Here is a 10,642-nt window from a genome sequence, read left to right on the forward strand (position 1 = left end):
TTACAGCCTGTAGAGGGTGGAAATGGAGTCTCTGCACTTGGTCTTTGCTGTTGTGGGTAGGCGATTTATTTCAACAAAGTATCTCCAGTTTCTATGCTGTGGTTGTGCTCCTGCAATACAGATGAGAAGCAGAACAGTCAGCTGACTTCCTTAAAATGAGGCCAGACAGTCTCACTGTTTGAGAACAATGGGGAAAAGGGCAGAAGGGGGAAAGAGGACTTGCAACCCAGATTAAATCTATTAGTCCCTATTAATGATGGAACCATATGACATGTGCTGACAAGCCAGTAGAGCGTGGGCTCTGTGAACATAAGCTGTCAGTATTAGACAGCCCTGGGAGCACCTTCTAGCTCTACCACTAGTAGGCTGTGTGGCCCTGGAGAATTTATTTAACCTCTCTGAACCTCAAGTATAAAAATGAGAATTGTTCATTTAACATGCTTTGATTCACTACTATGTGCAAATAATTGCCACAGTTGGAACATACACAATATCAGATCCCTGACCTTGGACAAATCACTGGCCCTCTCTGGGCCTCAGTTTCTCTATCTGTGAAAGACAGAAGCTGCACCGTGAAAACTGAGGGACAGCAGTGTCTGGTCCATTTATGAAGGTGGTTTCGAGATCAAGGAAAGCATATGACATCATTCCCTGAGCCAGTCTCGCCCAGATTTAGCGTGGTCTTTGACTGTGTCTTGTATGGAAAGGAGAAAGGACATGCTCTCTTGCTGGAGAGAACACGTGTAGATATCTTCTCTGAAACCCGGAGACAGTTCCTCCTCTTCTATGATTGTCTTTATCTACCTGTGTGACTACCAGACACTTCCTCCTCCTCTTTCTTCCTCCCTCCCTCGCTTCCTCTTTCCCTCCCTTCCTCATTTCCTCCCTCCCTCCCTTTCTCATTTCATCTCATCTTCCTTTTTTTTTGGTTTTATTCTTTCTTCCTCTCTCCTTCACTCCCTAGTCTCCTCTCTCTTTCAATTTTTTTCTTTCTATTTAATTTTGCTTTTTTTTCATTGTGGTAAGAAAACATAACATGAATCCTAGCCTCTAAACACTTTTAGGTGTACAGTGTAGTATCGTAGACACCATGCACTTTGCTGCACAGCAGATGTTTAAAACTTTTTCGTCTCGCATGACTAAAACTGCCTGCCCATTGATGTAGCTCCACATTACCTCCTCCCCTTCATTCTCAGTAGCCACCCTTCTACTCTCTGCTTCTGTGAGTTTGACTATTATAAATTCTCCTCTAAATGGAATTCTACTCTGTGTTTTGTGACTATCTTACTTCACTTACTTAGAATCATGTCCTCCAGATCTTTTCATGTTGCTGCAAATGGCAGGATTTCCTTCTGTTTTGAAGGTGAATAATATTTCACCTTCACATTTTCTTTATCCATTTATCTGTTGGCGAGCATTAAAGCTGATTCAAAATCTGAGCTATTGTGAACAATGCTGCAATGATCATGAAAGTGCAGTTATCCCCTTGAAGTCCTGATTTCATTTTTGTGGGATATATACCCAAAAGTGCGGTTGTTATGCCATATAGTTGTTCTGTTTGTAAGTCTTTAAGGAACCTCAATACTGGTTTCTATAATGGTTGCACAATTTTATGAACCCCCCAGCAGTGTTGAAAGTTTCCAGTTTCTCCACATCCTCACCAACATGTTACCTTTTTGTTTTTTTCCTGATCATGCACAACCGAACATGTGTTAGTTGATAGTATCTCATTGTCCTTTTGATTTGCATTTTCATGATAGTAAGTGATGCTGAGCACCTTTACATAAGTCTGTTGGCCATTTGTATGTCTTCTTTGGAGAAATTACTCAAGTCCTTTTTGCCTGTTTTAATTTGATTCTTTGTTCGTTTGTTTTTTAACAACTGAGTGTTGGTGTTTTGCATATATTTTGGATATTAACCCTTTTCAGATATAAGGTTTGCAAATGTTTTCTCACCTTCTATATGTGCCTTTTCATTCTGATGGTTATTGAAGAGACTATTCTTTCCGCATCGTGTAGTCTTGGCACCCTTGTCAAAGATCATTTGGTCATATATGTATGAGTTTATCTTAGGGCTCTCTTTTTCCATTGATCTATCTGCCTGTTTTTATGTCAATACCATACTGTTTTGATTACCGTAGCTTTCTAACATGTATTGAAGCCAGGAAATGTGAAGCCTCCATCTTTAATCTCTATTCTCAAGATAATTTTGCCTATTGGGATCTTTTGTGGTTGCATATGAATTTGAGGACTTTTTCTCTTTCTATAAAAGTTATATTGGGATTTTCATAGGTGTTGCCTTGAATGTGTAGATCCCTTTGGATACTCTGAAAGTGTTAACAACATTGTCTTCCAACCCATGAACACAGCATGTCATTCAATCATTTGAGTCTTCTTTCATTCTTTCAGCAATTTTTAAAGAGTTTTCATTGTACAAGTCTTTCACTCTCTTGTGGGCCTATTTACTGCCTCCCCAGGCTGTAGTCCAGAGTCAGAAGTGGGAAGGGTAGGCCCCTGAAAACAGCAAAACATGCCCCCCACCACCACCACCTCTGCTGTTCTGATTCTTTCTAGCATAGGCGTGCCGACCATGCTCTTCACCTCAGCCTACGGGCGGACCCTCTGCTGGGAATCCTTTTGTACCTGGTGTTAGCTTTACTGCTTGAGGGACTCCAGAGCCTCAGGTAGCATCTGGTACATGCACATGAGTCCATGATGTCCCTACAAGTCAATGATCAGATCCGGCCCATGAACTACTCTGCAGGAACCAGTGGGGAAGGGAAGGGCACACCTTCCACGTCTTTGAATTCTAGAGTTGCACTATCCCATGTGGAAGCCAGGAACCAGATGTCTCTGTTTTTAATTAATTTAACTCAATGAATAACTCAATGAATTAAAATAAAACATCCAATTGCTCAGTGACACTAGCCACATTTTAACGTTGTCTATAAAAGTTAGAATTTCAGACTGACGGTTTTGTAAGTGGGAATGATCATGGACCAGTAGGAGTGAGAAATTGAAAGATGATTCCTTCGGCATCATTCTCATTTGAAGATTTAAATCTGTGATTAATATCTTGCTAAGAGCTCTGACCCCACAGAGCCCAAGGAAGTCCTGAAACCTGGGAAAAGATAAGAATGATGCTCTCTGACTCACCACAGGCTCAAGTGATGTAGGAGGAAAGGGTGTGCCTCTCTTTCTAGTAACTTTACTGTTCATGTTTCTGTTTCTAAAGTTTGGCTGGTGGAGAGCTTCTCTGACTTCAACAGTGAAGCTGAAGACTCTATATATAGGTACAAACACTCAGTACAATCTAAGGGGAGAGGATTCCTGGGAACAGTTGGATGGCACAGGCTGCTTTGAAGACTGAGGAGGGAGATAAGAATTCAGACAGAAAAAGATGTGTGTAGAAGTCTGATTTGTTCTTTTCCTACTCTAATGATGTCTAAGGAAGAGACATTGTTTCCATGGGCTTTGGGTGTTCTGTGTTTGCCATCATTTTATCTTGCTTTGCTATTTAAAAATTCTTTCCTACAAGACCTGCTCCTTTTTCACTCGATCCAGCAAAATCTCAGACTTCGATGTGACTGATTAGCAGTCTTGGGAATTGAATGCAAGATTGTGCTTTTATTTTCGTTATTGACCTATGATGGATGTAATCTATTGGACACACCAACATGCTCAAAGGCACTTCAGACTGGAGACAAAAGTCTTCTACTGCTGCATGCCAGGTGGCAGGTGAGAAGTTAACTTTCTCCCACTTAACATTCAGGACTTGTAGCAGCACCTTGTGCTTCTGTACTCATGTTCACTCCTAATTTGACCCTTTTCCTGCTTAGAAAAAAAAGTTCAGCTCGCTGCCAGAGTTAACATCATGCATAAGAATGCTACATTTTCTAGGACCTAACTTTTTCAGCGATTGAGAATCACTATATTTAGTAAATGGAAATAGCCTTACTAAAAACAGAACGCTATAAATAGAATGATGTCATTTGTTTCCAAAGACTATCGATATACTAGAGCAATGTGAAAATAATAATAAAAGTGAGATATTTCATGGCAAACATTGGGGGTAAGGTTAGGACTGTAATCCAATTATACCGAGTTATCTCGGTATCAATGTTGCAGCCACAAGCGCTGCCTGCGATTATTCTCGGGGCAAATGGGAAATGGGTTAAAGGGCACGCCCAAAGCTGCCTGAGTTAAAGAATAATTCCTCTGGCATTACAACTTTTGCTCTGATATCCTTGAACTCATCTCAGCTTCCACACCTCATCCACATTTGATGTGTTGAAGGCACCTCCATGTAAAAGAGACCTGTGTCCAGCCACCTCTCATGACCCTCCATGGCCTGCAGGATTCTAGAGGACACACTTGCTATCACAGTCCCATTGACCTAGCAGCAAGACCAGGGGGGTCACTGGAGAAGAAGTGTAGAGCTGGGGACAGAATGGGTCCTGGGGTTGAGCTATGTAATCCCAGGAGCAGCAGGACACTGGCTTCTCACCTCAACTCGATGCTTCCCCCCTTTTTTTCCCCACATCATTGCTGACCTTGTCCACTTGAAAACTATTCTGTGCATGATGAAGATTCAGACAGAGCGAGCAAGAGAGTGCTTGTATTTGACTTCCTATTTCATCTCTTTTTCACATTTTCTCTTTCTTATTCATAAGCTCCACCTTGTGACTCTTCCCCAGCCCCTCTTTTTATGAGTCTCACTCTAAAGGACCTAGTCTGCACCACTGAATCGTTGAGCAACCCTGAGTGGCCCAGACCAGGAACCAGGCTGGGAGTCAGAAGCACTAGGCTCATCCTGCTGGGTGGGCACTGTGAAGTCTGGTTCTGCCTTTGGGCACCCCCACATAGGTAGCTCCAGACATGCACATTTGTCTTCTACCCTGCAGCTTTCTAGAAGTTTCTTAGGAGGTGCTTCAGGAGAAGGAGCACATTTGCCTTCTACCCTGCAGCTTTCTAGAAATTTCTTAGGAGGTGCTTCAGGAGAAGGAGCACAGGAAGCAATACGGGGAGGAGGAAGACTGGTAGAAGAACCGTGCACTTGGAGTGCTTGGGGCTGAAAGAGTAAAGCAATGAGTGCGTATGTTCTCCATTGCTTCCTAACTTTTTTTTTGGCGGGGGGGGGGGGGGAGATTAATTAAAAGCAACCAAACTGAGCAGAGCTCTGGGGTGGACTCTTATTGCATGTGACCAAGCAAGGGAGACAAGGGGATGGAGAAAGTCAGTGCAGGCAAATGAAGGATGTCCTGAGAACACCTTTCCCGGAGACAGTGTTCAGACTACATAAGTTTCTAAGGTTGCTGGGCCAATCCCTCCGCTGCCTCCATCTGGAGGAGAGGGCTGTAGGTTCCTGTAAGGCCACTTTACAAATAACCTCAGGGTTGTAGTTCACATTGTATTGTGTGTGGAGAGTTCCCTGGATTTAATGTTTCAGCCTGCAGAACCCGCTCTGCATCCCCGACCCCTTTAAGATCAACAGGGTGCATCTCCTAATGGGAGGTTTAACTGTACATCCTTTATCACTGGGAATGATGAGAGTGTGTTGGGTGGCCCTGACTTCTGCCACTTCAGGCCTCCTGGGAAAAGGGTATAGAAGTTGTAGGCTCAAGGGAAAAGGTGAGAAGTTCTCAGAGTCTCACACATCGATTCCTGGCAATGGGAAATCTCAATTGTTGTAGAGGTATGTTCATATCAGTCTTCTGAATGCTGTTTCCTCTAGTGGGCCAGTTAACTTTGACTGAAAATATTTTCCCTATCTTTTATAAATCATTTCCATGACTCCCAGTTTGTCTACAGTATTATGTATTTATAGTCTTATAATATTACTTAATTTCTATTTGTTAACCTTCTCTCAATAGGGATGCCTTAACTACTATTTTCCCAAATTTAGAAAACTGAAATATTTCTTAATGCCAATTTCATCCCCACTTTTCCAGAGAACAGATCCAGAGGGAACACACCCATGCTGCTTTCACTGGGTCAGCAGAATTGTTCCTCAAAGTTACAGAGGTTGAAATACCATCCCAGCAAATAGACACGACAAGAAAGAAGGACTGAAGGTCAACTCTTCTGAATGTGGATGCCAAAATACAAAGCCAAACATTAGCAGCCTAAATCCAGAGATTTTTAGAAAGGAAAGGAACTGGAATTTTGTGAGGCTATGTCCATGGGTTGATGTGGACAGGATCACAGAGTGTTTGGGTGCTGCCAGGGAGAGCAGTGAGAAGGGACAGAGCTTGGAGTAGGTGGAATAAACATTGGGTGACACAGATTAGAGGGTCTGGGCGGTTTTCAGGGAGGGTTCTGGGGTGAGGTCATAGGCTGTGGCTAAGGAGGGTTCCTTCTCAGGAGACATGAGATGCTGTCCCCTACCATTGCAGGGTCTGGGATGGGATGAGGCAGTCGTAGTGACTAAATTTTGTTGAGGAAGGACTTGGGCAAGGAAGAGACACACTCAGAGCCAGAGCAGCCACTACCCACTCTCAGCCAGGCTTTAGCTCAGGCTACGCAGGTGGCTACTTAGATCCATAGTCAGCAGACAGTGGGGCTTGCCAACTTCATCCATTAAACCACCATTGCCCAGCCCAGCAGCCCACCTTTCTCATGAATCAGCACTAACTGTTCATCAAGGTTGGTCACTGAAGGCCAAGATATTTCATTAGGGCTGCCATGTGAAAAAGCCTGGGCGCTCGACCACACAGGAGATACAAAAATACAGTTCAGACCCTCAGGAGGGACACCTTGAGGTGCTGATGTGTGAACAGGCTGGGAGGGGAACCCAGATTGGATCCCCTTTTCAAAAATGTCAAGGGACTCCCTTTCAAAAATGTCATAGCTTTTGGGTCAGGGATTGAAACGAATGGGTGGAGACTGTGTCAGGCATGTGCCCTTGTCTTGGCTCAGACACCTCTTGTTTCCCTGCAGCAACCTTAGGGCAGGAGAACTTGGGGAGCAAAAGGAGGCTGGCCCTTGGTTCAGGAATCCAGAGCTTGATCTAGAGCACTGGAGGGGTTCAGGGATCTCTATCCCCAGGGAATCAGCTACATTACTGTCCCAGATCCACCTGTCATCCTTGCTGTGACTCTGGGAATGTCACTTAAAATCTCCAAATTTTAGTGCCCTGAACCATAAAATATGAGTCATGTCACAATCCCTTCTCTGCCCACGCCACAGGGCTGATGTAGCTATGACAGACAATAAATATACTTTCCACGAGCTGTAAAGCATCACCCCCATGGAAAAGATGAAAAATAACTTTCTATCATCCCCTACTCCCTAGCCACCCAAGTGTCCTCTCTGGAGGCAGCCACTACCACATTTCCTGCTTATTCTTCCAGACTTTTAGTATTTGAATACTGAAGTGGCACTTATGAAGAACCAGTCATAATTTTTGTCATGCTCTATTTGAATTTTCTTATATTTTTGCCTCAAAATACTAATAAGTATGCCCTATTAAAATTTCCATATCACAGAACAGGAAACTGAGGACAGAGGGGTAAAATCACTTTCCTAGGTTCATGTGGCTTCTAGTATGATGTGATACAGATCATCAGACACTAGATCCCATGCTCAGTCACTGTGCTGCACTGACTTTCCATATTGTCTCATGGAAGTAAAGTCATGTCCTAATGCAATCAGTGTGCTGGGTATTTTAAGCCCACACCACATTACAACTCCCTCTTCTAAGCCCAACATAGATTCAGTTGGTTTTCCTAAGCGGCTGATGAACAAGGAGGATGGAAGTATGACTTGGGAATACATTCAGACTTCTCCATGGTCTTCTGCCAACAATATATCAACAGTTCTCTGCATTTTTATCATATTTTTCAGGATTGTGTCTCAGGTTACAAAAAGATCATAAAGGATTCAAACACAAAATTCACATGAAAATCATCTGCAGTTAAGAGAATCTACTGGTGTCCCCAACAATGGTTCGGTGTCTTGAAAATGGGCACCTGGCCAAACAATAAGTAGAGGCACAAATGTCCCCCCGCCCACCCGCTCCATAGCAGGTGCTGCGTGAACATCAGTCAGTAGAGTCCAGTCTTCAGACAGTAGTTTATGATGATGAAGAGCTTGGGCAGGGGAAGGGTATGCTCAAAGCCAGTGCAGCCACTGTCCGCTCTTAGCCAGGCCTGAGTCCAGGCTGCTCAGGTCAATAGTCGGTGAGACTCTGGGGGCTTGTAGACTTCAGTTGTTAAGCCACCAAAGCACCAGCCCAGCAGACCCCTTTCCCAGGGAATTAATGTTAACTGCTCATGCCAGTTTGGTCAGTTGAAGATGAAACTAATTCTGTGAGTAACGGTCATATGGGCAGTTGGTTGGAATGTCCTGGATTCTGAGGCTATTGGGAGTCAAGCACACTATTGGTCATTCAGGATGGTCACCTGACCACCAGGAATTCTCAGTGCAAGGCTGCTGGTAGAATCAAGTGCTGGGCAGCAAGTGATGGGGAAGAGCATCCATGTTTGCATCTTCCAGTCCATCAGGGGTGTCTTCATCTGGAGGAAAGGCACTGTATTTTTGTTCAAGTATTGAAACTTAGAACCAGGAACTAACATCACCTGTACTCATAAAATTTGAAATGGTCACAAAACAAAAAGGAGATAAAACACAAAGCCAGGAGTTAGGTCAGGATTTGAGCCATTCTCTTGGGCCAGGCACCTCCTTGGGGCACCAGCTGTCTCCTGGAGCAACCTTGGGGCCTGAGGACATAGAAAAGGGAGTGAGAAGAAGGACATGATCTCATGCCCAGGTGTTTAGGCATCTGTCTCCAGGGAACCATCTATATGCCCTGCCTCAGATCCATCACTCATCAGTGTTGTGACTAACACCAAGCAAGGACTTGGCGCCTGACACACAGAGAAGCCAATACTGTAGCATCGGCTTTTGAGGAAAGAAAGGCTTTTGTTATTACTACGTTAAACCACAAGGAGGCAGGAAGCAAGTCTCAAATCTATCTCCCCCACCAAAGGTTTTTGGGCTATATTTAAAGGAAGAAGCAGGGGATGTTGTGCATATTCTATGGAGTTACATTGTTTCAACATAATGAGAGCCTAGTACACAGACGCTTGGGAATTACAACCTTTTATGCATCCCGTGTTTACATTGGGTGTTGGGGGGAGCTTAGAAGGTTTCCGAGGTGAATTTTGACCTGGTAAAGTTGAAAGGTTATTCTAGAGTGAATGCCTTCTCTAGTGTGCCTGTCGGACTGCCTGATCTGCAGGCTTGTTCTACTGTCTCTGAAAAACAACTTAGTACTGCATTAGAAACAGGACAAGACCAATTTAGATTGGTTCTTCAGTTACAGCTCTGGATAAGTCACCTAATGTCTCTTAATTTTCTGTGTCCTGAACCATAAAATACAGGTCACAACCTCCACTCTGCCCACCCCACAGGGCTCATCTGAGTATCATAAGAAATAATAGATTCTCTCCACTATTAAAAGTTGAGGACGTGGTTCCATAGTGCAGTGGTTAGCACATCTGCTTTACATACAGAAAGTCCTGGGTTCACACCCCATTGAAGCCACAGTTTATGGTCTATGGCCATGCCACCCTGAACAAGCCTGATCTCTGATCTTGGAAGCTAAGCAGGGTTGGGCCTGGTTAGTACTTCGATGGGAGACCACCTAGGAAGACCAGGTGCTGTAGGCATAAATAATAATAATAATAATAAATAAAAGTTGAGTAATGACGCCTCTAACTATTGCTGTTGAGGGGTCTGCTTCTCCTTTTAGTTCTGTCAGTTTGCTTCGTGTATTTTGGAGGTCTCTTGCTAATTGAAAATGTTTGTGATTATCTCATTGAAGGACAGACCCTTTGTCACTATAAAAATGACCATATGACTCTAAAATAAAATTGTCAGAAAGTTTATTTTATGTTTGTAATGCCAATCTAGCTTTCTTTTGGTTCATATTTACATATATTTTTCCATCTTTTTACTTTTGACTTCTTCGTGTCTTAAATTTAAAATGTGACTCATATAGATAGCACACAGATTCTAGTTTTTAGCCATTCTGCCAATATTTGCCTCTTACATTTAATTACTAATGAGGTAGCATTGAAACTGTCATTTGGTCATTTGTTTTCAATATCTATTAAAACTTATTATTCTAATATTTTTCCATTACTGTTTTTATTGTTATTTTCTAGTGTACCAACTCAATTCCCATAAAACTTCTTTTATTATATATTCTGCATTGTGTTCTACTAGTTTTCTTGGAGATAACAATTAACATTTTAATTGATAACATTCTAATTTAGATTAATATCAGATTAATTTCAATAGCATACAGAAACTTTACTCTTATGCAGATCTGTTCCACGTCCCTACCTTTTTGCCATTATTGTCATATAGATTGTATCTTTGTACATTGTGTGCCATCAATATAGATTTATATAATATTTACTTCATGCAGTGTTTTTTAGAGAAAATAATATATTGTTTATACATTTATACACTATACATTTTGTGTATTTATTTATATTTACCTATGTAACTTTATTTCTTCAGATAGTTTTAAATTACTCTGCTGTCATCTCATTCCAGCCTGAAGAACTCTGCTAGTATTTCTTCTAGGGCTGGTAAGAGCAATGCATGCTCTCAGATTTTCTTTATCTGGGAAT

At 42.5% G+C, this 10,642-nt stretch overlaps 1 pseudogene; it reads left to right on the plus strand.

Moving 5' to 3' along the window:
* Nucleotides 1-9,554: 9,554 nt before the first annotated feature.
* Nucleotides 9,555-9,670, plus strand: LOC111741980 (annotated as a pseudogene).
* Nucleotides 9,671-10,642: the final 972 nt, after the last annotated feature.

Source organism: Pteropus vampyrus, unplaced genomic scaffold, assembly GCF_000151845.1.
Source record: "Pteropus vampyrus isolate Shadow unplaced genomic scaffold, Pvam_2.0 Scaffold84, whole genome shotgun sequence".
Lineage (NCBI taxonomy): Eukaryota > Metazoa > Chordata > Mammalia > Chiroptera > Pteropodidae > Pteropus > Pteropus vampyrus.